This window comes from Bos mutus, chromosome 5 (genome assembly GCF_027580195.1).
Source record: "Bos mutus isolate GX-2022 chromosome 5, NWIPB_WYAK_1.1, whole genome shotgun sequence".
NCBI lineage: Eukaryota > Metazoa > Chordata > Mammalia > Artiodactyla > Bovidae > Bos > Bos mutus.
In genome coordinates this window covers 78,948,154-78,961,702 of record NC_091621.1, presented here as the reverse complement: position 1 = coordinate 78,961,702, position 13,549 = coordinate 78,948,154, and the positions used below count along the sequence as shown (strand labels likewise).

Here is a 13,549-nt window from a genome sequence, read left to right as displayed (position 1 = left end):
GAGCCACGCTCTCACCATCTACAAATAGCCGGGGTGATCTAGTTGTGCGCTCACCTGAGACACCTGAGTGGCTCCCCATCTGCTCTGCTCCTTCAGGTGGGAGGATGAAGTCTGAATTTGACTTCAGAATAGAGCAGAGGTCTGGGTGACAATAGCAGCTCCATGTGCAATGATCCCATAGGTAGGATGAACCAGTTGAGATGGGCCTCTGCCTCGTTTGCATTTCTGAGGCCACCCCAGTGCTCTCCACCAAGTAGGTCCTTCATCAGGTTGGTTGGTGACGAGATTGTCAGGAGGCCTTTCGATCAGAGTCTCAGCCCCATTTGCCCTGAATGCCAATGGGGTGAAGACAGGTTCCAGGCCATCCTTAGCAGGCTCTAAGACTGGGCAAAGGACAAGACACTGAAAGGGGAGGAAGGGAGGACTAAGTGGTGGGAAAGCCTCCAAGAGGAAGAATGGAATCTATCCGGAAAGAGCTTGTTGGGATTCAGGGAGGAGTCACCACAGGTGATCCATGCCTTTCCACATCCAAAGCCCTTTTGGAGACCCTGGGAGGAGGCAGGTGTCCGGTCCTCGAGAGCAGATGCCCTGAACTCAGTGGTGTTCTGGGCTGTCTCGGGTCCATTGTTTTCTACCCCTGCTTTTTTTTTTTCCCCTCACTGTGCAAAATGCTGACTGGGTTCTATTTTGTCTTCCCTCCTGTCAACTCCCCTGATGGTGTGGGCTACGTGGGAAAGAAATGTGGCTCCTTGTGGGAGGAAGAGCACATTTAATTCCAAATGAGGTGCCTCCATGATATGCAATTAAGAAAAAAATTAATAGGAAATAAAGACTTCCCAGGAAAGCACGGTTAAGGATGTTAGACTGGTGATTTCAAGGGAAGCAGAACAACATGGTGTCTTCTGTATATATGTTTCAGGTGTAGCAAAGCCTGATGGAGATGTGAACACAGGACGATGTGGCAGCTTAGAATAGATACTGGAAGCAAGGAGGGGGCAGGGTGTGCCCAGGAGTGTCTAGTTCCTTCTCTCCATTGGTTCCATCCCTGGGAAGCCTGTCTGTCTGAAGAGCCTTGCTTTGCCACACTATCTGTATAATTTATCAGGGGGGGTTAGAGGCAGAGAGACTAAGGAAGGAGGAGAAATGACAGAAAAGGAGGAGTAAGAGAAAAAATTCCTCTAGTCACTACTTTGCACACCCAGTGCCTTTCTGTTAGGCTGAGAGAGAAGAGAGACTTCCTCTGGTGAAGGGATGAACAGCAGGTACTTTGATTTTGTATTCCTGCTTTACCTCCAGAAATATGGTTTCAGAACCTTGACCGTCTCCCTTGACCTTCACATTCACGCACCCAGACTTGTGTGTGTGTGTGGGGCAATGGGCATCTGGGGGGTGGACACGTGGACTAAAATTGGTTGGTGGGATGAGTGGCTGCACAGGACTGAGCTGGGTTCAGTCCTTGGCCACATCATCATTACCTTGTATAACCATCTCCCATCTCCTCCATGAATATGATGAACCCAGGATATAGAGTTTTTTTTCCCCCCTATTTTCTTGTTCAAGGATCTGAAAATTGAGATAACATATCGACTAGTACTGACAGGCTAAAGCAAAAATTTAGTTAATATTTACAGACTGTGAAATAGAGGCAGGGGAAAGGACCGGTTGTGTGTGAAGAAACCAGAGCAAAATAGCAGCCTATAGGAGCCAGGTGGAGCTCGTCATTCTAAAGGCAGGGAAACTATTGTTCTGAATGATGGCCTTCTCTCTGTAGTGATGGACAGTAGGGCTGACAAAATAGCTCATCTTGGCTAACTTGCTGGGGTCAGAAGTGGATAAGCTCCTTTTCCTCACTGCCATTCTGCACCCTCCTTAAGAATTCTAGAAATTTCTTCCTTTCGGTAAACTACATTTGCAGTCTCTGCTATGGTGCATACAGTTGGATTGTAATATCTGCTCTCTCTGTAAATAAATATGAATCCAAAGAGTCTAATGAATTGTTCACATTTATTAAAGTGCATCTCCTCTTTGCAACCACAAGAAGAAGTCTCCAGGGAGAGTAAATTAGTGGATGAATTGATATTATCTTTCAGAAGGTTGCAGAAGATAGAATGTGAAGGGGCAGGCATAACTCAGAGGAGGTGGGTTTCTACAGTATACCTGTGGCTGTTAATGAGGTGCCTGCAGCCATGACACAAGATCCGTGGTGTGGATCAGCTCTTAGGGTTTGGTGAGCCCAGAGAGGTGTGTTCAGAACCTTGCAGTTGGTTCCTCAGTGACTTCCAACCATATTATTTTTGTGTTTTCACTTTCCACTGCTTTCAGCTGAGGTTGGCAGAGAAGGGACCTCGTGCCTATGTAACCTGTCATTGAAATCCTCTGTGCCTACCCTGGGAAGTCCTGCCTTCTCTCCATCACTGGTACTTGCGGATGACCATGAGTCCACTTTATCCTAGTTTTGTTTATATGCCCTGTTTCCCTAAGAAGTTTGTGAGCCCCTTGAGGGCACGGAGGGGTTTATTCACCTTGGAATCATTTTTACTTGACACAGTGTCTGGCACATAATAGAGACTTGGGAAAATAGTAAGTGAATGAGTGGAGAGAAGAAGTGAAATATTAATTAGTGAAAGATGCTACTTGTTATTCATTCAGGTGGGTTTAGGAATGGTTCACAGTTAGGATGTTAGAGGAGATCAAGAGTTTGAGAGCTCTGTGACACTTTTGAAAGCATCTTCTCTGACCTCACGTAATAGATGAAGACACTGAGATCCAGGGACGTTCAGTGATTTGTTTAAGTTGGGTAGCTGCTTACTGCCAAGGCTTTGTGTACCGCTTCTCTTAACAGAGTGAGATATGGAGGTTATTTGTGAATTTCAGATGTCTCCATCAGCACTTCTCAAACTTTATTGAATAACAATCACCCGGGGACCTTATTAGAAGGTCCATTCTGAATCAGGAGGTCTGGGCTGGTACCTTAGATTCTGCATTTTTGGCCATCTCCCAAGTGATGCCCAAATTACTTGACCATGGATCGTGGGTCTACATCACTCCTGAACCCAATTCTGTATCATCGTGAACATTGGCAGTTCCACATGTATTTCTGTTCCTCTGGGGACTTCCAGCCTTTCTGCTTTGTTCTTAAAAATAGAAAAGACAAAAATCAGAGAGGAGGTTTTGTATTTAAGTTCACCCTTGTCCTTTCTTCCTTCACTCTTCCACCCACAGATGTCGTTTGCCTCTTTGCCTTCGGTCCTCTCTGGTTTTCTTATTCCGGTCCTTCTCATCACCGATTCTTTTCTTGTACTCCAGCTTCTGAGTTTATTTATCTCTTGGTCTCTTTTCTTTCACACTATCTCTTCTTTTAACTTCATTTATTTTTATGACTTTTGCTCTCCTCAATTATTCAACAAACATGTGTTAAGAACCAATTTTTGTCAAGCACTGTGTTATAAAAAAAATTTAGCTCTGGCTGTGCCTTCCAGTAGTTGGGGATTTAATGGGGGAGACATGTAAGGAGACCACTGTGTCCTTGGGTAAGAGATGTAAAAGAGAGCAACCTTGGATAAAGAGGTGGGCTTCATGGAGGTGGTGACATTTAAACTACATCTTTAATTAGCAGTTTCCTAGAAGAAGGAGAGAATGGTCGTTTCAGGAGGATGGAGAACAGACGGAGAGGCAGGTGTTGTCACGGGGCAAGCCTCCCGCTTTTGCTCACATCCCTTAACTTGGGGAGAAGATCAGCACGTCATCGTGCTGGTTCAGTGATTAGGAAGGAATTTCAGATTCCAGATGATGAGGCCAGAGGATAATGTGAGGGTCTTGTTGAAAGAAGAGGGAAGAGAGTCCTTTCTGGTTTAGCAGCTCTACGGTTAATGAATCCTAGCCCTGTTTATAAGGCTTGCCTCTGGAATGAGCAACGGACACCATCTTCATCTCAGGCCATGGCTTGCTGCTAACTTTGCTGATGGCCGTTATAAAGAAAGGGACAGCTGTTAGTTGGTTTGTAGCCAGGGAGAGAGCTGGATCCTAGCCCGGGCCAAGCTACTAGGAACGAAGGCCCAGCCGAGCCCCATGTGTTTCTAGAGGAAGGGAGGCAGAGAGAGGCTATGCCAGGCAGACACTAGCTACTTTCTTTAATGGTGAAGGGGAGTGATGAAAGAAGAGGGGCTCAGTTACTTGCTCTTAGGACATTCACAAAATGTTTTGGTGGCCTCTTTAGAGGGCTTCTTGTTTCAGGAGTGTTCCTCATGGGGCTGTCCTGGTGTAGACATGCTCAGAAGACACCTCCAGCTAGCACTTCAGTGAACTGTAGCACTGGAGCCTAAGGGGAGAGGGATTGGAAATGAATGTTCTGCTAAATTTTATTTGTACCTTTTCCTGCTCCCCATCCTTCTCTACCCCTTTCCCCGCACTGTCACCATTTCTCTGGATATTATGGTCTGTATACGTTTCATTAGCAAAAGGAACCTAAGCTCAGCCTGAAGAGCCACCTACATGTAAAGACAGCGTACACCTGAGGGTGTGTAGATGAGCAGGTGGCACCGCTGGGTGGTGGGACATTCATTTCAAGGTGACCGGAGGGGCAGGGCAGGGAAGGCATAGTGACAGGGCTGTGCTTAGAGTAGCGGGGCCAGGGGCCAGGAGGAGGCCAGGCCTAAGGGAGTGACAGGTCTGGAAGGAAAAAGAGATGCAGTTTTGGGCCCTGCTGGGGGTCCACCCTTCTAAGGGGAAGTATCTGTCACCCGTCGTGGAGAGCTTCCTAGATCAAGACAGTTGAAGGTTTCAACTGGTTAACTCGCACGACTTCTAACAGCCACACCGTGCTCCACACATGCCATCGTCTGTGGCTTTGCTCACCGCCTCATTCAGACCACAAATCTCCTCCTTTAGAGAGAAATGTCAAGCCTCAATTTCCTATGACTCTTTATAGAGACCCTCTCAGAGCTTCAACTGGTGAGAATTTCTTAGGAAATCGGATCTCGTTTCTTTCGGAGAGAAGGGACTTCAAAACAAGGGCCGGATGAAAGCTGCATTGTTCTGGGAGGGGAGAAGAGAGGCTTGGGAGAAACCTGGAGCTTAGCTGATGTCTTTAATCCTTTCCCCAAAGCCCTCTGTACCCCATGAGAATGCCCAGACATTCTGGGTCGACCCTCTCACCTCCCAGGGGTCTTAGTCTGGTCACTTTAGATTAGAGAGCAGTTTTTTTGTGTGTGTGTATCCAAATACACACACACACTAGACTTGTGTACATATGGGCATGTTTGTGCAGGGACTTACTTGCCAAACAGTAGTCAAAGATTTTCTTAAATGCAGTAAATGTGTCTGTGCATTTAGGTACAGTAATGCATGTGGGTGTGTATATGTGTATATGAAAGAAATAGGATAAGTAGCATATTAATTGGAGAAGGCAATGGCACCCCACTCCAATTCTCTTGCCTGGAAAATCCCATGGACGGAGGAACCTGGTAGGCTGCAGTCCATGGGGTCATTAAGAGTCGGGCACGACTGAGTGACTTCACTTTCCCTTTTCACTTTCATGCATTGGAGAAGGAAATGGCAACCCACTCCAGTGTTCTTGCCTGGAGAATCCCAGGGACGGGGGAGCCTGGTGGGCTGCCGTCTGTGGTGTCGCGCAGAGTTGGACACGACTGAAGCGACTTAGCAGCAGCAGCAGCATATTAATGCTGACAGGCACCTTGGAGATTATCTTCCACAGGCCCCATTTTGAAACTGTGAAAGTAGTTCTGAGGTTAGCCACGTGGCCTAAAGCCACGTGCGTGTGGCAGAGTCAGGTCCACGGAGTCCCTTTTCGGTGCCTCCCCTCCACTGCCCGGCCCCACTTGTCTCCTTGGCCTGCCTGACCCCGAAGCCAGCCAGTGGTGAGCCCTTGGCCCCATCTTCTGGAGCCCAGGGTATCCTGTTCCCTCTGGGAGTGTGAGGGGTCTTTACAGAGTTACGTTTTCCCAGGGTGTCCTCCGTGGTGGTGAGGACGGCGGTGGTCCTGGCAATCAGAAACGCCTTTTGGTTTCTGCTTGTGTTCTTTACCCCGTGACCATGTGACCCCCAGGGATGCTGGGCATTGACTTCCTCATTTCTGAAAGAGCAAGACAGGCTCCTTAACCAAGCAAGACAGTGCTCCTTAGCCCCAGGTCAGTCACACAATCACCTGCAGAACTTTGGCAAAAATAAATACAGACAAATAAATAACACCACCCCAAGGTCATGGATGTCCGTGCCCAGGCCGACCCCAAACGGTTCAATTAAAATCTCTCAGGGTGATAGCCAGGCTGTGGTCATTTAAATATGTTTCCCAGGGAGCCTCATGTGAGGCCATATTTGAGAACCGCTGGGCGAGATGACTGACAGGCACCTGTTAGCTCTTAGCATCCCACAGCCCTAGTATTTGAATGTGCAAATGGAGACCCTAAGGCTGTGAAATGGTCCCATAACCAGCAGAGGGTCCCTAAGTCAGAGGTCAGAAGAAGTGGTTGGAGCGTGAGGGCATGTACTATACAGAGTGTACCCAAAGGGTGGAACTGGTGTGAGCTTCAGAGGAGAGCTATAGTAACCCTGTTCCTGGGCTCTCTCACCAGTGACCTGCGCTGGGAACAGGGTGGTTGGGGGGAGGGATGGTGGGGGACTGCTTTCCCGGACACCCTTGAAACAGGTGTGCCTGCCTGCAAGTAGGGCGCATGGCCCCATCCCCTGTTCCACTTAGTCTGTATTGAGGGTGCCCCATTTCTCATTTCGAGAGAGAGCCTCATTTCACTCCTGTGTAACACTGTAAATGTAGGAAAACTATTAATAAATGGGGCTGGCTGAGCGGACCCTGATTGACTGGTGAGGGGTGTGAATGGGGCAATTATCTGAGTGCGGTTGGGATCCACTGGCCCCCGTCCCCTCCCTCTCAGCGCCTGGAGTTGAATATTAAAGGCATGAAGAGGAGGAAGAAGGTGGGAGGCAGTAAGCTTCGTTCTTCTGTGACTGTTACTTTAATCACTGACTGTTAAGCTGGCTGGCTTAATAGTTTTCTCACCTGCTTCCTTTTTGTCTCCCTCCCTTCCCCATTTTAAAATCAATGTGAACCTAAATGTACAGAGGTGAGAGGAGAAAGCAGATTTATTGGATCTGTGTTCCTTTAAAAGGACAAATCATAAGAAAGTAAAAATAGTTCTGTTTTGGACGTCTGCTCAGAGCAGTTGGAGAGAAAGGTGATTAGTGTGGTTTGGACTCACAGTGGAGTTTGGTGTGATGTGCAGAGGTGTGAGCCGATGATTGTCTAGGAGAACCCTGAGCAGAGGACTCACTGATCTGCATTTCCCAATATCTATTGGTTGGTCCTTTGGAAGCAGAACATCCGAATCATGGAGATACTGCAGCCTCTTGCTTTGGGTTTGTTACCATGCAGACCATGCGTTCCGTGGGGCCAGAGCTGTTGTCTTTGGGGTTCGTGGCTCTTCTCTCGATCACCTTGTTAGAAACTCTGGGATTGTTTCTGGGCTTAAGGGGAGACGGAACTCATTTCAGTCCTGTGCTGGTCTTGTTTACGTGTGTGTCCTGGTTTTTCCTTCAGCTCACAGAGGAAGAGAGACTGCAGAAGAAATCTGACCCTGGCCAAATATAGGTGCTCAGATTTAACGGAAGGTCTTTCTTAGGTAGGAGAACGTTGACCCTTTGGATTTTTTGAGGAAAAAAAAAATACTGGGTGGGTTTTTTTTCCTCCGTATAGAAGAGAAATCACTTTTGCTTGTTGATGAATTTGCCGTTTTTCCATGAGAATGAGACTCCTGCTTCCTGCTTTATGTCACTTTAAGTCTTTGGTGCTTAGCAGAATGCTCTCTGCACATGGGCACTGCTCAAAAATGCTGCTTGTCGATACCGATGTGATAGAAATTAACATGCATTGAGGATACAGTTGACATATTTGTACGTCTAACGTTTTCATTTCCTGGCCATCCAAGCACCTCGTGATGCTTCCGGTGTGTTTCACTAGAGCTGTATGGATGCGAGTGTCTCTAGTGCTTGCTACAGACTGGTGATGAAAACATACCCATTTCTCAGTGCCTCGCTTCTTTGAGTTTCATTTTACATTGTGTTTATTAAGGGCATTTCTTCCAAAAGCGCTCCCTTATCACTTACTGTGCTTTTCCCCTTTGCTGCAAATTCCGTGTAAAATACTGTCATCCTTCCAGGTCCATCTGTAAGACTCTCTCCTCCGCCAAGTCCTGCTTGATCTTCCCAGCTAGAAATAAGCCCTCTCAAGTCATCTGTATACATCCTCTTTTTATTTTCTTTTCACCTTTCTCATGCTAACTTTGGGGGCAAATCCCTAGGAAGGCCTTTTCATCTCATGTGCCCCAGTTGCTTTCACTGCACCGGGCTTTCTGGAATAAATAGGAACATGGTTACTCACCTTCTCAACCTCTCCTTTTTATTCTGTCGCTCTTTACAGAGAGGCTTTGATTTCAAGATAAAATTCAAAGTTGGTTCTGAAACTTATGAATGTCTTTCTACCACCATAGCAGGGAATCTCAGCTATTGGTCAGTCTTCGTTTATGTACCTCGGTTTATGGAACCTCAGTTTGAGGTTAGGGAAGGAAATGAGAAGGTCCTGGAATTAGGTGGCCAGAAGTTATAGATCATTTGGGAGAGAAATGGTGGAATGAAAATACTAAGAATTATTGCTGTCAGTTTAAGTATAATAATCATCTAAAAGGAATGGCCTCACTTTTGCTTAGGACAGTTTCAATTTTCTGTTGAAATTGGGCCTTGAATTGGCAATAGATATTTGTGGTTACATTATATATGTAATATTCTGGCTTGCATTACATATGTTATCTCATTCAATCCTTACCAGCAGGCTGACATTATTTTCTTTTTCTCAGATGGACAGAGTGAAGGTTAGAGAGCACAAGGGCACCTAGCAGTCAGCAAGCCAGGATTCCAGCCGACACCCTTGGATTCTAACCTCTGGCTCTTGAAACTCTATAGAGCCACTTCCATGTAAAAGGCGGGGAGGGTTTATGTCGCATGTAGAGGGCCCCATAAGCACATGTACTCTGAAACTTAGCTGAAGTGACTTCCTTCTGATCCCTTCTCTTTGGGCTTCGCTCTTGGCAAAAGACAAAGTTGTTTTCAAGTAGAAAAATGCATCCTACAAAATAGCCAACTTCTGGACTGTAATTTAATTTAGTGAGGACAAGAGGTGAGAAAGTCATGGCATTGGCAATCAGCGTCTCTTTTATTTCACATGATGGTTAAGGCTTGGACACCATCTTCTTAGCCTATTCCTACCCTTCTGTAAATATCCTGCACCTCCAACTTGAAGATACTTTCTTTAAGAGGAAACAGTCCCCTTTGAACTTACTTAGTCTTGGACGTTCTGATGATTACCCATTTTCTCCCACCTATGTCTTTCTCAAACCCAGGTGTACACTACCACTTTGAGTGCTGAGAATAAGAGAATGGCGATCAAGCATCCGGCTTCATCATTGGGTTTTTACTAGTAGCAGGACTCACTATTATTATTCCATGAGATACATTTGCTTCATTCCAAGAAGGATAAGAAGGAACTCTTTTCATTTCAAATATCTGCATTAACTAGTGACTCAGAGGGTACTTTTTTTTTAAGTAAAAATACAAGACAAAGATTCAGTTTCCCTGTTGTTGCTCAGTCACTAAGTCATATCTGACCCTTTTTGACCCAGTGGACCGCAGCACGCCAGGCTCCCCTGTCCTTCACTGTCTCCCGACTTTCCTCAAATTCATGTCCATTGAGTTGGTGATTCTATCAATTTCCTGTGTCTTTACTTTTCTGTCTAAGAAAGGAGGTTGTGTCTTGGTGTTGCAGGGCATTCTGGTGCTTAGCTTTGTCATGTGTGGATCTTAAAACTACTTTTCAGTAATTTGAAGCAGAGTGGTACTGGGGAAGGAATGCTTGAGGGGCCAGGAATCTGGTCCCATCTCAGCCCCACGTGCATGCTGTGGGACTCAGGCAAGTTACCCAACCTCTCTGAGTTCACGTCCTCATTTGTAAAATGAGACCTTTAGGGGATACAGGGATTGTGTTGTGGAGCACGTGAGGAAATGTAAAGAACCCCTCAAACCATGAGCTTAATATACACACGGTATCATTGTTAATAATTCCACCCTGCTCAACATCACGGCTTTGGAACGACCTCCAGTGCGATGCGTGGACCACATACTCCCCGTGGGCAGGAGAAGAGGGGGCATCTGATGGGGGCCGCAGGCAGCGAGGCCCCGGCATTTGGAACCCAGGGCAGCAACAGGCACTGTGACCTGTGGTTTTTAATCTTTGGTCTCTGTCTCCTTCTCCGGTTCTCTTTCACAGTATTTATCTAGAAAACTAGATAAATGCTTGTCAGAAAGGAGAGCAAGACTAATCTTTCTAGCTCTATGTATAGAACCATTTTTCCCAGGCTTATCTTTTATCTTTACACGATCCGAGAAGGGGAGAGATGAAGATGGCGACGCAGGCAGAGGAAAAGGAAAATGTGAAAGGCAGTCTCAGGCTCCCGCCTTTGCTCACACCTCCTGCTCTGTCGCGGTGCCCTCCCCACCTCCGCTCACCTGCCTCACTCCTGTCCTGTCTTCAAGATTCTGCTCAGGACTTCTCTGCTCCAGGTCCTCCTGGTACCCCCAGGCTGGAGTCACTGCCTCCTTGCTGACCATGGTCCTCTGGTTTGAAATGACTCTTACCGTGTCTCCATTCCATCCATCCTGCTTTCTCAAGGGCAGAAAACGCTTCTACCCTCTACCCCTGGGGAGCCTAGCAGAGTTCTGGCATGGGGTGGGCTTGTACCAAGTGGCTGGTGCTGTGATCTGAGCACCGACAGCTTCTGTGTCAGCGCTGTCCATGCATGAATGAATCTGACAATCCCAATCCCCAACCCCTGAAAGTGTGTGTAGTTATTGCCTGCATTTTATGGAAGAGAATACCAAGGACACAAAGAGGTTAAAACTTGTGTAGCTCAAGTGGCAGAGCTGGGATTTGAACCCAGCTGTCTGGCTGGAGCTCATGCTCTTAAGCTTTATGCTCTATAGCTCTGTAGTAAATTTTTATGGCCGACTCGAGCGGTCAGACACTTGGACATATTTTGTGTCCGGTTCTCCGTAATGAGGAGAGTGCACATGGTTGGGACCATGCTCCTTAGATACAAGACACACCCAGGACCGTATTCCAGAAAAGCAAGGGCATGTGTTAGCATCGTCAGTGATCAGCTTTGCTGTGGATGGAGTGGATTGTGCTTCTCTGCTTCTTGCTGTCATCACCTTTTGGTGCCTTAAGGTTTTCTGGTCACCATCTCTTCCAAGGGGACCTGCTAACCTGCACACCCCTCCATTGTTTCTTATAACGGTCTAACATGGTGGCAGGTCCAGAAAACAGTGGTTGAAAACAAGCACTCAGGAGTCAGCCAGCCAGAACTTCCATACAGCTCCTTTGGTTTACTGGGCAGAGATCTTCATATCTCTGTAACCCCAGATTCCTTACCTGTACGAGGGACTTCCCTCGTGGCTCAGATGGTAAAGAATCTGCCTGCAATGCAGGAGACCTGGGTTCGATCCCTGGATTGTGAAGATCCCCTGAAGAAGGGAATGGCTACCCACTCCAGTATTCTTGCCTGGGAATCCCATGAACAAAGGAGCCTGGCGGGCTACAGTCCATGGGGTTGCACAGAGTTGGACAAGACTGAGCGACTAACACTGACTTTTCAAGATGTTCAGTTCAGTTCAGTCGCTCAGTTGTGTCCAACTCTTTGCCACCCCATGGACAGCAGTACACCAGGCTTTCCTGTCCATCACCAATTCGCCGACCCTACTCAAACTCATGTCCATTGAGTCGGTGATGCCATCCAACCATCTCATTCTCTGTTGTCCCCTTCTCCTCCTACCTTCAATCTTTCTCAGCATCACGGTCTTTTCAAGTCTTTTCAAATGAGTCAGTTCTTTGCATCAGGTGGCCAAAGTATTGGAGTTTCAGCTTCAGCATCAATCCTTCCAGTGAATATTCAGGATTGATTTCCTTTAAGATGGAAATTCAAGATGAGGTATTCATAATTCTGGCCTTTCAGTCATTATGAGAATTAAGTGACTTATTTCACTTTGAACTGTACTTGTGACAGAGTTAGCATTCAGTAAGTAATAACTATTATGACAGCCCTTGGTCCCCACCCAGCCAGAGCCAGTTTGGTGGTGAGGATGTAATGCGTAGTTGTCCCATGTTTGGGGCAGTCATTTCTGGCTTAAGGCCTTCCAGATGAAGACTGGCATTGACCTCTTTGAATATCTTATTAGATCATAGATGGCAAGAGAAGAAAGTATGGTCAAGAGCTGACATGTTCCTAGAATATTGAGAGAAAATGAAATCTAAGTACACACAAAAAAATGCAGATCATATGCATAAATAGGCCCCAGTCTCCAGGAGTTGGTGATGGACAGGGAGGGCTGGCATGCTGCGATTCACAGGGTCACAAAGAGTCGGACACGACTGAGTGACTGGACTGAACTGAACTGAATCAAAGATTTAAAAATTAAAGTGAGCTTTGGGCAGAATGACTATGAACTGATCAGAGGGGGAAAATAGAAAGATGTAAGGAAACTTGTAAACAAACAAACAATTTGAGCAAGAAAGGGAAGTTTTCAATGAAAGAAGGAAACAGAGGCCAAGACAAACCGACTTGTTTGTAATAGTAATAATCACTTACATTTTTGGAGTGCTGTATAGTTTTCCAGGTGGTGCAGCAGTAAAGAATCTACCTGCAATACAGGAGACTTATAGGAGACCTGGGTTCAACCCCTGGTCAGGAAGATCCCCTGGAGAAGGAAATGGCAACTCACTCCAGTATTCTTGCCTGGGAAATCCCATGGACAGAGGAGCTTGGCATGCAACAGTCCATGGGGTCACAAAAGAGTTAGACCTGACTTCTTGTTCATTCGATAAGTCGTGTCTGACTTTGGACACTGGATCCCATGGACTGCTGCACACCAGACTTCCCTGTCCTTCACTACCTCCCAGAGTTTGCTCAAACTCATTCATATCCTTTGAGTCGATGATACCATCCAACCATCTCATCCTTTGCCGCCCCCTTCTCCTCCTGTCCTCTATCTTTCCCAGCATCAGGGTCTTTTCCAGTGAGTCGACTCTTTGCATCAGGTAGCCAAAGTATTGGAGTTTCAGCTTCAGCATCAGTCCTTCCATGAATATTCACAGTTGATTTACTTTTGGATTGACTGGTTTGACCTCTTTGCTGTCCAAGGCACTCTCAAGAGACCCTTAGCGACATGACTTAGCAACTAATCAAACAAACAAAACAAATTGTTCTAGGCTTTCTCATGTTTTCTTCCCCGCATATTTTTGATAGTCCCAGTGTAGGAGAAATTCTGGCAGAAACTGTTATCCCCATTTTACAGATGATGAAATTGAGGCAGAGTGCTCCAGTGATTATACAAAAGGGTACAGCTGAAGAGAAAAAGAGATGGAGCTCCATCCCAGCTTTTCTGAGTTCCAAGTCCAGTGTTCTTTCTTCTCTGC

The 13,549-nt window shown here is 46.5% G+C and overlaps 1 pseudogene; it reads right to left on the bottom strand.

The window, feature by feature from the left end:
* The window catches only part of LOC102287350 (calcium load-activated calcium channel-like), a 119,875-nt pseudogene extending 109,186 nt beyond the window's left edge, over window positions 1-10,689 (bottom strand).
* Between the last annotated feature and the right edge of the window lie 2,860 nt (window positions 10,690-13,549).